This window comes from Phacochoerus africanus, chromosome 3 (genome assembly GCF_016906955.1).
Source record: "Phacochoerus africanus isolate WHEZ1 chromosome 3, ROS_Pafr_v1, whole genome shotgun sequence".
Lineage (NCBI taxonomy): Eukaryota > Metazoa > Chordata > Mammalia > Artiodactyla > Suidae > Phacochoerus > Phacochoerus africanus.
The window spans coordinates 78,724,362-78,742,735 of NC_062546.1; the positions used below are offsets into that span (position 1 = coordinate 78,724,362).

Below are 18,374 nucleotides of genomic sequence, written 5' to 3' on the forward strand. Positions count from 1 at the left end.
AGGCAAAAGTAAACAAATTTGACCTAATCAAACTTGTAAGATTTTGCATAGCAAAGGAAACCATAACAAAAAATGCAAAGACAACCTACATACTGGGAGAAAATATTGCAAAATATACAAACACCTCAAACAACTCAATAACAAAAAACAACTGAATCAAAAATAGGCAGAAGGCCTAAATATATATTTCTCCAAAGAAGACATATAAATGACCAAAAGACACATTAAAAGAAGCTCAACATTGTTAATTATTAGAAAAATCCAAATCAAAACTGCAATGAGGTGCCACCTCACACCAGTCAGAATGGACAACATTAAAAAGTCTACAAATAACAAATTCTAGAGAGAGTTTGTAGAAAAGTGAACCCTCCTACACTGTTGGTGATAATGTAAGTTGACGAGGCCACTAAGGAAAACAGTATGGAGGTATACCAAAAAGCTAAAAATAAAGGTGCCATATGATCCAATGATACCATTCCTGGGCATATATCCAGAGAGAAGTATAATTTGAAAATATACATGCACCTCTATATTCATAGTAAATACATGGAAACATCATAAATTTATATCATGGGATGAGTGGATGAAGAATATATGCACAAACACACACAATGAAATATTAGCCATAAAAAATGAAATAATCCATCTACAGCTCCATTGGTGGACCTAGAGATTATTACACTAAATGAAGTAAATTAAGTATAAAGACAAATATCATATGGTATCACTTTATATGTGGAAACTAAAATATGACACAAATTATCTTATCTACAAAACAGAAACAGGAGTTCCCTTTGTGGATCAGCAGAAATGAATCTGACTAGCAACCATAAGGATGCAGGTTCAATCCCTGGCTTTGCTCAGTGGGTTAAGGATCTGGCGTTGCCATAAGCTGTGGTGTAGGTTACAGACATGGCTCAGGTCCGGCATTGCTGTGGCTGTGATGTAGGCTGGCAGCTGCATCTCCAGTTTGACCCCTGGCCTGGGAACCTTCATATGCCGTGGGTGTGGTCCTAAAAAGCAAAACAAACAAACAAACAAAAACAAAACCAGAAACAGACTTAGAGACATGAAGAATGGACTTTGGATGCCAAGGAGTAGAGGAAGGGTATGGTGGGGAAAGGTTGGATTAGGAATTTTAGACTATCAGATGCAAAACATTACATATAGAATGGACAAACAAGGTCCTACTGTAGAGCAGAGGGAACCATATTCAATGTCCTATAATAAACCATAATGGAAAAGAATACAAAAATATTATATATACACATATGTATGCACAGAACATATATATGTATAGCTAAATCACTTTGCTGTACACCAGAAACTAATACAACCTTGTAATTCAACTATACTTCAATTAAAATAAAATAAAATGAACCATTTCCTTAGTTACTTGTTATTACTGTGAGCAGAAACACAAATGTGAAAAGGGTTCAACCAACTGTATCCCATGTTTACATATAAAGGGTTTAGTTGGATAATCCAGAATCAGTAATACTTAAATTTGTTATTTTCATAAGAATTATCTTTGTAAAAAAAACAATCATAAATACATGCATGCATAGTTCTCTGGAACAACTTATGGGCTGTCTAGACTGTCCATTATACTCTGTGAAGCCTCAGACTTCAGAGGGAAAAATTTTCATACAGAAGATAAGCATATTTATCACTTTCTCAAAACAATGCTCTGTTAGGATCTCTCCAGGGACCAAAAATTATTTTTTTAATTTAAAAGCTTTAGCACCCTATTAAAATCTTTAACTTCCTTTACTTTCAAATATCATTAGTAATTAATTTTTAAAAATATTGTCTTGTGTATTGAAATGGTGAATTATCAACATGAAACATAATTAACATTTACCCTTGGGGAGTTCCCATCATGGCTCAGTGGTTAATGAATCCAAATAGGATCCATGAGGACAGATCCCTGGCCTTGCTCAGTGGGTTAAGGATCTGGCATTGCCATGAGCTGTGGTGTAGGTCGCAGAGGTCACAGACGCAGCTAGGATCCTGCGTTGCTGTGGCTGTGGTGTAGGCCGGAAGCTGTAGCTCTGATTCAACCCCTAGCCTGGGAACTTCCATATGCTGTGGGTATGGCCCTAAAAATACAAAAGATTTAAAAAAAAAAGAAAAAGAAAAAAAGAAAAAAGAAAAGAAAAATTTACCCTTTGAATTCTGTAACATCTAGCAAAAAGAAATATCTAAAAAGTTACTGTACAATGGCCAATTATGCTTAGTTGGTACCCAAACAATATCTTTAGAATGTTAGCGGCCAAATGCTAATTGACGGCCAGGAAATATACACATTTTAGTTCTATTCACTTTATCACTGTTTATAATGTCATCATCTATGCCAGCTTGGTGTTCATTTGATTTTATGTCCTGTTCAATCTATGTGCATTTCTCCTTAGTGAAAATCAAATTCCCATTGATTTCTTTGATGGATTTTTCTAAAGAATATCTAGTTCTTGAGTTGTTCAAGCATTTTCTCTACATGATACTACACAGAAAAAATATGTTGTTCCACTGACCTCACAATCAGTGGTGTTTGTGAAGCAATGGGGGAGGGAGACAATAAAAGAAGGAGAGGTTTTTCTCTTCAAAGGAGTGGTTTGATATAATTTGTGATTTCAGGATGGCAACATGTATGAACTTTTTTTTTTTTTTTTTGCTTTTTAGGACCACACCTGCATCATACGGAGGATCCCAGGCTAGGAGTCGAAACGGAGGTATATCTGCAGGCCTATGCCAGTGAGACACTGGATCTAAGCTGTGACTGTGACCTACACCACAGCTCATGGCAATACTGGATCCCTAAGCCAGGCCAGGGATTAAACCTTCAACTTTATAGTTCCCAGTTGGATTTGTTTCTGCTGCACCACAATGGGAACTCCTATAAAAACATTCTATACTGAAGATGTATTTAGGATGTGTGTGTGTGTGAGTGTGTGTGTGTACATTAGGAATAATTCTGGGTTCCAATTCAGAATTTCCTTTTTATTTATTAATTTTTAAATTTTTTAACATTGATCAAAGTATAGTTGATTTATGTTTCAGGTATATAGCAAAATGTTTTAGTTACATATCTATATTCCTTTCCAGATTATTTTTTATTTTAATTTTTATCTTCTTTTTATGGCTGTCCCTGTGGCATATGGAAGTTTCCAGGCTAGGGGCTGAATTGGAGCTGCAGCTGCTGGCCTATACCACAGCCATAGCAATGCCAGATCCTTTACCCACTGAATGAGGTCAGGGAATGAACCCACATCCTTATGGATACTAGTGGGGTTCTTAACCCACTGAACCACAATGGAAACTTCATCCTTTTCAGATTCATTTCCATTATAAGTTATTATAAGATACTGAGTATAGTTTTCTGTGCTATACAGTAGGTCCTTGTTGTTTATCTACTTTATATATAGTAGTATGTATCTATTAATCCCAATTTACCAATTTATTTCTCCCCTTCCCTTTCCCCTTTGGTAACCATAAATTTGTTTTCTATGTCTGTGAGTCTATTTCTGTTTTATAAATAAGTTCCTTTGTATCATTTTTTAGATTCCACATATAAATGATATCATAAGATGTTTGGTATAACTGATACACAATAAAAGCTGTATACATTTGATATACATAATTTGTTAAGTTTGTTATGTGAACATTATGAGCTTCCCATGTACATATCGACCATGATAATATAAGCACAAAGTAATAATATATACATTATCTCCAAAAGTCTCCTTGTGCCCTTTTATTTATCTAAGAACCTTTAAGATGAGTTCTACCCTCCTAAAAAATTCTTAAGTGCACAACACTGTATTATAAACTATACATAGGCTCTATGTCAGTATTTCCTATTTTTAACCATTCAAATCATGATTAATGTGCATCATATCATCTACAGAGTAACTCCATACTGATTTTAAAAGCTACAGTAAATTTTTTCAAATATACATTTTAATTCAACAAACAAAATTCTTAAAATAACAACAAAAAAGCAAGTTACAGTCATCAAGCCTAAATTGGTAAACACTAAAGAAATAAAACCTAATTATCTCTGCTCTATTTGTTATGGGATTGGGTGGGTTAACATTTTCTTGAGAAGAGGAGATATAGGAGGACGAACAACTGGTTACCATGCTTTTCCACTTGTTAGCATTATAATAATACCTATTGTAAATTATGAGTAGGTCCAATCTGAAACAATCATATCCCCAAATCTACTTCTACATCAATGTTTTGAAACCCAAAGTGCTTTCCTCATAGAAATTAATGTATGTATGCATATGTAAACATATATGTGAGAATATCTCACCTAGTTGTTATTATATATTTCATTACATCCTTTAAGTATAGGAAGTTACTTCTGCTTTTATTATAAAAATTAGTATCAGTTGAAATATTTTATCCTTTTAGTTTGACCAACCACAGTGCATCTTGTATTAAGCATTGTCCTATGCTTCAGATCTAAATATCCTACTTAATATACAGTAGTGTACATATATTAATCCCAAACTCCTAATTTATCCCTCCTCCTATGTTTCCCTTTTGGTAACCATAAATTTGAATTTGAAATTTATACGAAATAGATACTTAACAAGAATCTATTGTATAGCACAGGGAAATCCACTCAGTATTCTCTAATAGCAAATATAGAAAAAGAATCTGAGAAAAAATAGATATAGGAGTTCCCATTGTGCTGCAGCGGAAACGAATCTGACTAGTATCCATGAGGATGTGGGTTTGATCTCTGGCCTCACTCAATGGGTTGGGGATCTGGCATTGCCATGAGCTGTGGTGTAGGTCACAGACATGGCTTAGCTCCAATTTGACCCCTAGCCTGGGAACCTCCATGTGCTGTGGGTATGGCTTTAAAAAGCAAAAAAAAAAAAAAGAATAGATATATGTATATGGATAACAGATTCCCTTTGCTGTACACTTGAAACTAACAATACTATAAGTCAACTATACTCCAATAAAATTTAAAAATGAATAAATACCCACCTACTGATTAGAAATCTGCACCTAACTACCTGCAGAAACCTCAAACTAAGCATCCTTGGAAGTAATTGCATCATGTCTATCCATTAATAGTGTTAGCATCTTGTCAGCTATTCAAGCTTAGAAGATGATTCTTTCTTGGCCCTCTCTGCCCCAAGGTTCAAGCCATCAACATGTCCTATAAATTCTATCTCTGAAATGACTCCATGGGCTATAACCAGTTACACTTGATAACTCACTGTTCCCTGACTACACCATGGTCTGTGGCCCTTGTGTTTCCTCATGCCCAGAAGGTGTTTCTTCTGTTTTCTATTTGTTAAAATCCTCCTAGAGACTCAGCTCAGCTGTTTCTTTCTCTATGGAGCCTTTCCTAACATCATTAACTAGAATGAATTGTTCCTCCCTTGCTGCTTCTGGAAATCCATCTATAAATACATAAAAATACATACCCAATAACTAAAACTCAATGAGGCAGGTGCCATGGATCAGTACCTTCAGGGCAGGGGTTAGATCATATTCGCTCCTGAGTATATTGCTCCTGGCACAGTGCCCAGTATGTGCAGTGATCATTAAAGGTTTCACCTGGGAAAAGGGGTGTCTGCTTTCTCATACACTGGGCCATTAGAGCCGGGCATTAGCTAGGACTCTGGAGACAAACTCTCCTGGGTTTTAATCCTACAACCATGACTTTCTAGCTAGGCGACTATAGGCAAGTACCTAAACCTCCCTGAAGGTTATTTCCTTCATCTCAAGAAACACCATGATAGTAGTAACTTCCTAATAGGATTAATCCAACACTTAAAACAAATGATGGAGGTAAGGCATTCTGCTTGTTAGTTGGAACTCTTATTCCCTGGAGCAGGAGAGCCACCAAGACACCTGAGGAAATGACTGCTGGTGCAGAAGAGGGTCAAGGGATGAGGAGCAGTGGGTCCCAAGGCATCCTGTTGGGGACACCTCTCAGTTCCAAGTGGGACAAACTATAATCTCGTAGCTTTTACCCATGGCTTCTGTCACTTGATAACTCCCTCATTTAGCTGTTTGCTAGAACAGAACACTATGTGTGTTTACATGTCCAGGTGTCTGAAGTATACTTCTATTTTTCAGGAGAACCTAGGCTGTCTGAGGCAAAAGGATCTACTACAGCTTTATTTTTTTTCCCTCACCCTGTCAGTTCTCCCTCTTGTGGAACAGGTGAGAGACTGGAACACAACCAAGGTGGAAAGGGTGGTTTTGGGAGCATGAGCTGAGGAGAGACAGCCCTAATTGGAGGCTGGTGAGAAGAAATAGCTAGCCTTAGGAGGGTGCTGAGCATTTCATCTGGGAAAGCTAGTTCCAGATGTCCAGTCATAACTGAGGATGCTCTCAGGAACACCCAAGCCAGGATTGCCTATACCAGCATTTCTCAAACTCTGCTCCATGTTATCTCCTATAATTACTCAATGGGAGATTCTAGGATTAAATAAGTTTGGTAAATATATCCTATCCACTCTATCACCTGGAGAGTTACATGGTATCGTAGTATATTGAAAGTTGTAAAAATGCAAAATAAACACATTTAATTTTGTTCAGTCCTGTATTTCTTAACATTTTTGAACATAAGAATTTATAGGAGTTCCCTCATGTAGCCCTGGGTTAAAGATCCAGGATTGTCACTACAGCGGCTTGGGTCACTGTTGCAGCATGGGTTCGATCCCTGGTCCAGGAACTTCCAGATACTGAGGGTGCAGCCAAAGGAAAAAAAAAATTATACAGCTATCTCTACACTTATTCTTGCTTTCTTGGTGAACATGCAAATGATAGATGAAAAGCTGCCCTGTACTAATAACTAAAGTAGCCAACCATGTTGTATTGAAAAGTGAATCTATGGCTAAGCTCTTATGGAATGCAGTTTCCACTAATCCGAAGGATCCACACCATCTAGTTTTTGCGACATTGCTCCTGAGAGTCCTAATAGGCTCTGCCATTTATTTATATAATCACTGATTTTTAATATTTTCCTTAACTCCAGTTACTCTGAAACACTCTTCATTTATAGGAGACTTGAGGGTTAGTAAACTACAGCCCACAGGCTAAATAGAGTCCACTGCCTGTTTATGTAAAGTTTTTTTGTGGAACTCAGACACATTCACCTGTTTATTTATTGTTCATGGCTGCCTTTGACATAAGTCAGCAGAGCTGAGTAGTCCTGGCAGAGATCACACAGCCTGCGAAGCCTAAAAAATTTACTATCTGGTCCTTTAGAGAAGAAGGTTGCTGACCGCAGTTTCTCTGATAATTTTTTTTTTTTAATTTAGAATTAGATGACATCTTTCCTAACTTTTCAGAACTTGTTATCCACACTGTTTCAACCTGGAAAATGTCTAGTTAATAACCTTATCTAGTGCCATGACAAAACCTTATACCTGTCATGGAAGTAAAACTAAAACATCAGGCATTCCTGCTGTGGTGTAGTTGATTAAGGACCAGACTGCAGCGGCTCAGGTTGCTGTGAAGGCATGGGTTTGATCCCTGGCCCCATGCAGTGGGTTAAAGGACCAAGCATTGTTGCAGCCATGGTGTAGGCTGCAGCTGGGGCTTGGATTCAATCCCTGTCCCTGGAACTTCCATATGCTACAGGTGTAGACATTAAAAACAAACAAACAAACAAACACCTAAAACATCAAAAACTGGTATTTCTATACAAACTGCAAAATGCATGGCATAAAGGACATTTCAGAGTTTTGAGAGGTAACTAACAGGTGAATGCATAGCACTCTGGGAGAATTTTTTTTTTCAAAATTATGACTTGATTTTTAAAACTTTACAAAGTTGTCTTTTTAAAACTCTAGATGCTTCCCACAGTCATTCTCATGGTTAAAATTTTAATCTTATTAATTTATTAATGCACTTAAATTTAGCCTCTTCTGAACACTAATGAAAATCTCTATTTGAGTTATAATTAATTAGAAAGTTCTTGAAACATGCAATTTAGCTTAATCAAAAGTGAGAATTCTCATCCCTTCTCAATAAGGATAGAACTTCAGAGTAATTGCTCAGTATGTAGAACACTCTACATGTGAATTTAATAAAATAATCTAATACTTAGAGCTAGCTTTTTGTTGAATCACAGAATTTGATAACTACATGAGAACTATGATAAATGTCTCGCATTGGTATTTTATGTCTATTAGCATGTGTTTTATGTTTTTGCTCCTCTTATATTAGGTGAATTTGCATTGGTATTTTAAATTAGCATAGTATATTGTAAATAAAAATGACTTTCTAAAAACTCTGTAAGATAGTGTGGGCACAGATTTTTTTGTAACTATTGAGGCAACAGCTATGATTTATTATTATTGTTATTATTATTATTATTATTATTATTATTATTATTATTTGGCTTTTTAGGGCTGCGCCTATAGCATATGGAAGTTCCCAGGCTAGGGGTCAAATGGGAGCTGCAGCTGCCAGCCTATACCACAACAATAGCAACACAGGATCCGAGTTATGTCTGTGACACACACCACAGCTCCTGGTGATGCCAGATCCCAAACCCACTGAGCAAGGCCAGGGATCGAACCTGCATCCACATGAATACTAGCTGGGCTCGTGACTGCTGAGCTGCAATGGGAACTTCCTAGCTATGATTTTAAGTTGCTGATGAAAGAACACCCTGAGCTAATTTCTCTGTAGAATCACTAATGATCATCTAATCCTATGTTCCTATCCCAAATGTTAAAGAATGTTACCAAAGTACTTCAAAAGTGGTTAAATCCAAAGACCTTAAAACTGAATGAATATCTAAATACATATGAGCAAAGACTCCAATATGGTGGCTAGAAATACATAAGGAGAATTAATGATATCACTCAAGCACATTGCAGAAAGTTGTCCTATAATGTATTTATTATGACTAAATGAAAAATCTCAGAGGAAAATGCAGTTTTCTCTTCCCTCCATCAGAACGTTCTACACTCATTCATCTACTTCTGAGGTAGTTCTTTTCAATATGTGGTTTGTGGATACCTAGGGAGTCCTGGAGACACTTTCAGAGGGTCCAGACATCAAAATTATTTTCATAATAATAATAATAATGCAGATGTTATTCTTTTAACTCTTAAGACATTTATTAATGATGATTCAAAAGCAATGGTGGGTAAAAACACTGGTCCCTAAAATAAACCAAGGAGTGGCACAAAACTGTACTAGTTGTCATTGCGTTCCTCACCTAACACATCTGGTTACACATCTTTATAATATTCTGCCTAATTTTAAAGTATACATTAAGCATTTCTGCATACTGAAGTCTGGTGGCTTGGCTGAGACAAGATACTTGTACTAATTGAGGTAAAGGCTGAACTAGCTCCTTTGATCATTAAATGACACGTATATTTTGCAGACAAACTATGATTATATGGAATTAAATACTTAGCAGACAATTTCTAAAAAAAATGAAGTTTCTGTCATTTTAAATAAAACAACTAAGAGTATTTGTGTGATTGCTAAAATTCAAATTGCTGAATGAAAATTAAAATTTTGGAAAACTTGATACTGTCACCACAAACTTGGGAGCTCCCCAATATTTAAAGTCTTTCCTGGTAAGATCAGTGATGATATTAATGAATATGAATTCTTTTTATTTTATTTTTAGGGCCACACCTGTGAAATATGGAGGATCCCAGGCTAGGGGTCAATTTGGGGCTACAGCTGCTGGTCTACACCATAGACATAGCAACACGGTATCTGAGCCTTGTCAGTGACCTACACCACAGCTCATGGCAACGCTAGATCCTTAACCCAATGAGCAAAGCCAGGGATCAAACCAGTCAGGTTAGTTACTGCCAAGCCACAACAGGAATTCCTGAAGTTTTGATACTATGTGATGAAATAGGTCAACACTTCAGCATAACATGATCAACAAATGTATTCCAAATGACCAATGTATGATGTCAGAAAATTATGCATGGATTAAAGATTTATTCAAAGTGCCAGATAGTCCAATGGATTTTAATGTACTAGATTAGAATAAGTTAATTGTCATGATTTCAGATTTCACATCACAACTAAACTTAGAAAAAATGACCATCTGTCAAGTTTGTGTATATTATTGACACCATTCAAAGTTACCTATAAAAGGTCTACTAAAACACCTTTCTTTTTTCTATCTACATATCTGTGTAATTCTGGATTTTCTTCATATACTTCACTAAAGCAACCTGTTGCAGGAGGCTGAATGAGAAGAAAATATGAGAAGTCAGCTGTCTTCTATGATACCAGATATCAAAGATATTTGCAAAATGTAAAACTCTCTTAAAGCTGGTTTGAAATATATAATTACTCTCAATAAAACTATTCATGTTAGCATTAAGGGATTTTAATTACTTCTAAATAAATTAACACTTTCCAATATCTTACTTTAAATTTAAAGTACAGTAAACATAGGTAGATGTGACCCATATAAATAAAAGCTATTTGAGATCCTTATTTGTTTTTGATAGTGTAAAGTTTTCTGAAACCAGAAAATTTGAGAATCACTGGTTTGAGGGCTCTTTCCTAAAAGGCTTGAAGATGAAACGCTCCTAATTTCTTTCTCATTTTGACCAAAATAATTTAATAAGTATTACACAAATCTCACACTCTGGCATTGTGACAAGCAATTAATACTTATTGGCAGCCACTAGGTACCACAAACAAGATGCTACAGTCTGGGCAGGAGGAAAAGGATTGAACTGAACTAGGACTTCAAACACCTGTAAGCAAATACTAAGCAGGTGGTACACATGAGTAATGTAATCTATTTGAAAACTAAGCCCTTTCTGTTTTCTTGAAACCCTCTACATTATTTTTATATCATTTATGTTGCTTTTGATAGAGACTTGAATTCCAAAAATAATATTTTCATCTTCAAAGTATCCTAAGAAAGCAATAGTGCAAGTCTCAGTATAAAGTGTCACCTGATAGTACTGCCTTCTGGTCCCCTCCCAGCACAGGAAAACCTTCTCTGCCCTCCTCCAGCTATACCTCTTTCCTGTGGGTAAAAACCATGCAGAGTCAAGGGGACACGCCCAGTGGCAGCCTTCCTTCTAGAGTTTATTTGACCACCTTCCATGAACCCTGGAGCCCAGAATTCTCCACCAAATGAGTTTGAGCCGTTTCCATGCCAAGATCTGCCCTCCTGAGGAGTGTAGCCACAGCCCTCTCCCCACTTGGGTATTCCTAGGTCTAAACACTGGGTACGCGGTGTCTGCCTTCAGTGTCCTCCTTCATTGTTTGCCGGTAGCTTGTACAAGTAGGCTGGGGAGTCTGGGGTAGAGCAGAGGCTGCCAGAGCAGAAGCACAAACCATGGGCTGAAAACTAGATCTTCTGATGGCACTGCACTCACTCCAGAATTCTGAGAATCTCAAATTTGAACATAAACTTCTGTGCAGTTATGAAGGTATATTTGTTAAGGCAGAACAATAAACATTTTATAGAATAGTTTGTGGCCTTGGTTTGTAACTTAATTACTGAACACAGGAAATGTGGGTATCTATTTGTGTCCTCTCCTCAGCTCACAAATATTTAGGGATGAACTTGGCTACTGATGCTTGGCCTAGACATAGGAGAACATTATGGGGAGAGACAAGGTAGGTGGTCATTATATTGACATAATCTGTCTGAAGAGGAAGGCATTCTCAGATTCACCTGAAATTGGCTAGATATTCTCATTTTAAAAAGGATTTTATAAATACAAAAATTTTAACACAAAATTTTCTGTTTTTAAAATCCTGACAACTAATCAAAAATATTAACACCTACTGAACAGTCTAAATAACACTCTGATGGCCTGAACTTTCTGATGGACCACCAGATTATAATGCGTGGGCCTGAGGAAAGTTGGTAACATGATGGAGTTTCCAAGGACCCTCTCCTATAATCTTCATGAGACTCATGATAAATAACTATGCCAATAATAATAGCTACTACTTATAGAATGCCAAGTGCAAAGCCAGGCATTGTACTAGAACCACTGAATATATTATTTCAACAGCATTCATACTTTCAAATGTGTTTTCACCAGTGGGAAAACTTTAGAGTTAAACCATCATTTTTTACCTAGCCAGTCCCCTTTATAATAAATCTTACCAAGAAATCTGTTTATGCTTTTGCATGATGACTTGACTGCAGCAAGTATAAATAATGTGCCATTTAGGTAAGAACAATTTATCTGGTCTGTAGAGAGAGTAAGCTTTGGCACAAATTGTAATTAAGTGAATTAATCTGCTTCCCATATTGATTCCAAGCCTGTTAGTCAGTAACAGATCCTGGGCAAGTGAAACTTGAACCCTTCTGATCAGTGTGGGTATTGGGCATGAAACTCTTCTGTTTCTATGCCAATAAAGTGTCATCTCTTGATTACAACTTCGTTTATAGCCTTTCCATAACTACTTCAAATGGTATTCTAGATGGGCTATAAACCAGTTAATCGGAATAAATTAAAATTTGTACTTAGCACTAAAATGTAAATTAATTGTATGTTTTCTCCCAAATCTAACCATTTTAAACATCTGGTATATACATTTTAGTTCTTCATTCAGGCTAATGGTGATAATTTTAGCAAGTTGTTAAAAAAAAACACCCTTCACTCCCCAATCATAGCAGTCCAAGGGATGCAGCTAATGTGTCTGCATCGAAGCATCTCTTACAAACTCATTAGAGAAAGAGCCGGTCCTCTTTGGTTCATCATAAAGCAAAATAGAGCAGAACGTTATCATCTGCCCACCGCCAACTGGACAATGAAACCACTGGCCTTATTGCGAAGAAAGTTTAAGGTTTTCAATAAGCAAGGGCATTTAGTACAGAAAATTAATCTTTTCACTGCCATATTTTATACTCGTGAATATCAATTTTCACCAGCTGTGATAGCTTCTTTTGTAGCATCTGCTAGAAAGTTGAAAAAATGCATAGTAATTGTCCTTAAGCATAGCACTGCTTTTTTTATTTTTATTTTTTTTGATGATTAAGGCCAATGGAACTATGGGAAATGCAAATGGTATAAATTATATAAAGATTGAAAATGCTCATAACTTACTTTTAATTAAGTAATAAGACAGAATAGATTTTTCTATAGTTTTGAATAACGTGCTTTTTCAAATGACAGGCAATAATTCATGCAGACTATCAAACATTGAGTTTGAGATGTCCATATTTCACTTTTACATTCCAAAGCTGTTTCAGTTCCTCTCTCTTAGTTCTTTGCTACCCTTAATTAGCATTAAAGAGCTAACTCAACCAGTCATTTCCCAAGAATTATTCAGCATTTTACTCAATTATCTTTCTGCTTCGGCTTCCTGGATGTAGATAACTTTAATTCTAATGCTTACCGTTCTAAGGAGAAAAAAAAAAAAAAAGAATGCAGATAGGTCTATATTCAGGTCACCAAATGTTCCATTTTTATGGATTCTTTTCCCTGTACTTTACTGTATTTGTTGTTTCGGCTTCATATAGGCATGGCTTCAGTCACTACATGTAGAAAAATCACCATATTTTAAAAAAAGTTGATACAGCAATTCAATTTTTAACAAAAAGATGCAATCTCTTTTTTAACAAACAACAAAAAAAAGAATGAACCATACTGATACAGCAAAATGGCTGAATTGATCTTTTCTTCTTACTCTAGATCCTAGGGCTTGATTGTGCTTGTCTTGTTGCTAGCTCTGAATGATAAATTCAAACACTATAAAGAAGCCATTAGGGCAGAAAATGTAAGGCTAAAAATGGAATCTGAACATAAAGTATCTTAAATACACATGCATCACTCTCTTAGTTCCAGCTGCTATATCAGAAATACCATAGACTGGGTGGCTAATAAACAACAGATACTTTTTCTCACAATTCTGGGGACTGGGAAGTCCAAGCTTAAGGTGGTAGCAAGTTCAGTGTCTTGTGAGAGCCTGCTTCCTGGTCCACAGAGAGCCATCTTTTGTTTCCTCACTTGGAAAATGAATCTAGGGAGCTCTGTGTCTTTTATAAGGGCACCAGTCACCTTCCAAAGCCCTACCCTCAAATGCTATCACATTGGAAATTAGGTTTCAAAATATGTATTCTGGGTGGACACAGATATTAAGTCTATATTCAGCCTATTCTCCAATGACTTATAATTTACTCAAGAGCAAAGAATGTTATGCTTTAGCTTGGAAATTCTACACACGCGAAAAATCCATTTGCCTCTAAAATTTTTCTTTTTTTCTTCTTTTGTAATTGTTAGGAAAGCATGTGGACTTTAGTGACATGGTTATGATAGCTCATTCCTTAGAAAAAAATGATAGTGGCAACAGAAAACAAGATATGTACCATCTAGCAGTTTCGAGTCTCAGGATCAATTGGGACAGACACACACAAAATAACACTACAAATAACTACATGGGTATGTACATATTAATCGATGTGCTAAGTGTCTAATGTCTCATTGTTTTGCCTTTTCTAAGATTCCACTTGCACCTGTTCTGGAGTAATCATCCCTCAGGGGCTTTTAACATGTTTTTAAAGCAGCTATATATCTAAATCTAAATATATAAATCTTTTTAAATGAACAATTTCCCTGAGATTTATCTTCCATAAATATGGGCTTTTATTTCACCTTCATACAAAATGATATTCAGCTCTACGTATGCTTGCCATCTGCTATTGTTACTCACATTACCAAATGGTGTTGCAACATTAGTCCACAGAAGGTTTTACTTGGATTGAAACATTCGGGAGGGATCCAAAGAAGATACTAGACTCGCTTTCCTTCATTAGCACCATTACAAGCTGTCTCTGGTATGTATAACATTCCAATAGGCCTTTTAATTACTGATAAATAACCCGAGAAAGATTTGTATGGGCTGCATAGAGCAGGGAAAACAGAAGACAGGTGATGTATGAATGCATTACGTATTTTACATTTAAGCTTGTTTATTTCTCATATAGAGTGAGGAACTGGCAAGTTGGTTATGCCGAATAACTTGTAAAACGGAAGGATATCCTTGTCAAAAAAAAAGCATCACGGAAGAGCCCTAGTCAAGGCAACTCATATCTGCATGTGGAAAGTATTAGGTCACATTTCTTAACACAGCAGAATTTCAGATATTTGATCTAAAGCATTAATTTTTGCCATCTTGATATAAGGCGCAAAATGTTACCTAAAACTAATACTCATCAAATTAATTGTCAAAAAGAGAGTAAAATTAAGAGTATACAGTGGTCATTTTTGTTCACGCTTCAACACACATTCCATCCCAAATGATTAGTCTAGCTGAGAGCTCCTGGCTAATATACATTAGTATCTGTACATCTTAGTATACATTAAGGTGTAATCTGCACAGCAGCACCTTGGCCATCCTCTGGAAGCTAATCTAAATTGCAGTATCTTCCCCCTTTCCCTCAGAGCTATAGAACCAGAGTCTGCATTTTAGCAAACCCTGTTACATGATTCATATGCACATTAAAGTTTTAGGGAGTTCTCACTGTGACACAGTGAGCTAAAGACCCAGCATTGTCCCTGTGGCAGTGCAGGTTCCATCCCCAGCCCAGTGCAGGATCCAACAGCTGTGGTGTAGGTTGCAGCTGCAGCTTGGATTAGATCCCTGGTCCAGGAACTTCCATATGCATGGGTACAGATAGAAAAACAAAGTTTGGGGGAGTTCCCGTCATGGAGCAGTGGTTAATGAATCCGACTAGGAACCATGAGGTTGCGAGTTCGGTCCCTGCCCTTGCTCAGTGGGTTAATGATCCGGCGTTGCCGTGAGCTGTGGTATAGGTTGCAGATGCGGCTCGGATACTGCGTTGCTGTGGCTCTGACGTAGGCCGGTGGCTACTGCTCGGATTCAACCCCCATATGCCGCGGGAGCGGCCCAAGAAATAACAACAACAACAACAAAAAAGACAAAAAAAAAAGAAAGAAAAGAAAAGCAAAGTTTGGGAAGCACCGTTCTACCAAACCACTGTCTCATAAGTGGATTTCAGGTGTTTCTGAAACACTGATGGCACCATCCATAGAGACTAGGGTCAGAGACCAGCCACTAAAGTAGTTTTGAATATATATAGTCCAGTTTGCCAGAGTTTTATGTGTATCATGAAGTTTAAAAGAGCTTTGGTTAGGAGTTCCTGCTGTGGCTCAGTAGATTAAGAACCCAACATAGTGTCAGTGAGGATGCAGGTTCAATCCTTGACCTGACTCAGTGGGTTAAGGATTGGTGTTGCCTCAAACTGTGGCATAGGTTGCAGATGCAACTTGGATCCCACATTGCTCTGGCGGTGGTGTAGGTTGGCAGCTGCAGCTCTGATTCAACCCCTAGTCCAGGAACTTCCATATGCTGAATGTATGGCCCTAAAAAGAAAAAAAAAAAAAGTTTTCATTAGAAAATATTTGTTTGAGCTAATCAAATTCATCCTATCACTCCTTCCAGAGATGAGTTTAGGAATGGACACAAAATCCAGCATCAGCCATTGAGGTGTGACATCCTTCGTGGGAGGGGGGAAGGCTCTGGGAAAATTTTCTTATTCCTAAGATTCTCAAAAGTGAGAAACTCTCTTACTCTTCTGATCACTGCCGCATAAGGAGATTATGCCCACTGACGCTGCAGACTGTATGAACCTCCAGAGGAGGAAGCCAAAGCCGAGAGATGGAAAGAAACCATGTCCTTGATGATAACTTTGCTGAGCCACAGAACCAATCAGCCTCTGAGCCTGCATGACCACTGGGTTTCTTGCTGCATGATGTCATGTAATTCCTTGTTTCAGCCAGTTTCAGTCTAGGTTTCTATTAGTCACAAATCATTCTTATATAGAGGAGAAGTGAGTCCAAACTGGTTTCATTTACTTTTATTTTTTTTACTTTTATTATTATTATTATTATTTTTTGTCTTTTTGCCTTTTCTAGGGCCTGTCCTGCGGCATATGGACCGTTTCCAGGCTAGGGGTCCAAACGGAGCTGTAGCTGCCTGGCCTACGCCAGAGCCACAGCAATGAAGGATCCTAGCCGCGTCTGCAACCTACACCACAGCTCAAGGCAACGCCGGATTCTTAATCCACAGAGCAAGGCCAGGGATCGAATCTGCAACCAGTCGGATTCATTCACCACTGCGCCATGATGGGAACTCCTGGTTTCATTTATTTTTAAAGAAGGTAAAGCAGGTCTAATGGTATGGACATCTAGAGCCTGACCATCTATACTTTAAACCCTTCACTTGAGTTTCCACAGATGCAGGTTCCCAGTGGAAACTCCTGAAGCAATGAAGTTCAAATGAACTTAAATAACTCTTCCTGGCATATTATTCATTCTCAAGAAGTGTTTGCCAAATGAATGAAGAATGACACAGGTACAGAGAATGAAAGTTGTTTTCCAAAACACTGATGATGACCCTAAATTCAATTTTATTTTTGACATCTTCTCTTTTTGGAAGCTACCTGGGCTAATTAATAAATTGCTGTTACTCAGAAGTCTCGGTCCACATCATACACTTACACAGTTGTACCTGTCATTTATTTTTTTCCTTAGGGCGACACCTGTGGCATATGGAAGTTCCTAGGCTAGGGGTCAAATCAGAGCTGCAGTTGCCAGCCTATGCCACAGCCACAGCAGCACCAGATCCAAGCCTTATCTGTGACCTACACCATAGCTCATGGAAACACCAGATCCTTAACCCACTGACCGAGGCCAGGGATCAAACCCACATCCTCAGGGATACTAGTTGGGTTCTTAACCCACTGAGCCACAACAGGAACTCATTACATTTTTATATGTCTCTTCCCATGTCCCTAATCATATAACATGATGATATACATGTGGGATTTGTTGAATAATGCAAAGTAAAATACATCTACTAACCTATTGTTACTACTCCCATGTAATGCAATTTTCTACCTACTTATGAGTATTTGCATAACCACCAGGTAAGTTTCCTCATACAGGAAAAGACAGTTGTTGGGGGTTGCATGTTCAGTTAAATCATCTCCCAATAGAGGTCACTTGCTCATAGTAAAGGCAATTTGCCTTTAGTGGGCAGGGAGAGTCATCCTCAGGGGGAAACTCTGCAGGATGAGGCCTGAGCATCCCTTCCTTGTTCTCGTAAGAGAATAATGCACATCTAGTCCGCATGCATGTTGCTGACATTTCCTATTGCATTTGTGTTCACTTGTATGGAAAAGATATTCAAAAAGGAAAGGAAAAACAATACAGAGGCAGGGCTCCTGTTCTAGTTGATAATAGGTGTCAGGTCATCTCTCTGAGCCCTAGTTACATCATTTACAAGATGATGGGATTGCCTTTGCCAGCAGCCCCCAGCCCTAGTTACACATTAGAAGCAGTTGAGGATTTTTTATTTATTATTTATTATTTATTTATTTTTTAGGGCTGCAGGTGTGG

At 37.4% G+C, this 18,374-nt stretch overlaps 1 protein-coding gene across 1 annotated transcript in view; it reads right to left on the reverse strand.

The window, feature by feature from the left end:
• The window catches only part of THSD7B (thrombospondin type 1 domain containing 7B), an 832,155-nt gene that overhangs the window by 201,700 nt on the left and 612,081 nt on the right, over nt 1-18,374 (reverse strand). The window lies entirely within an intron of this gene.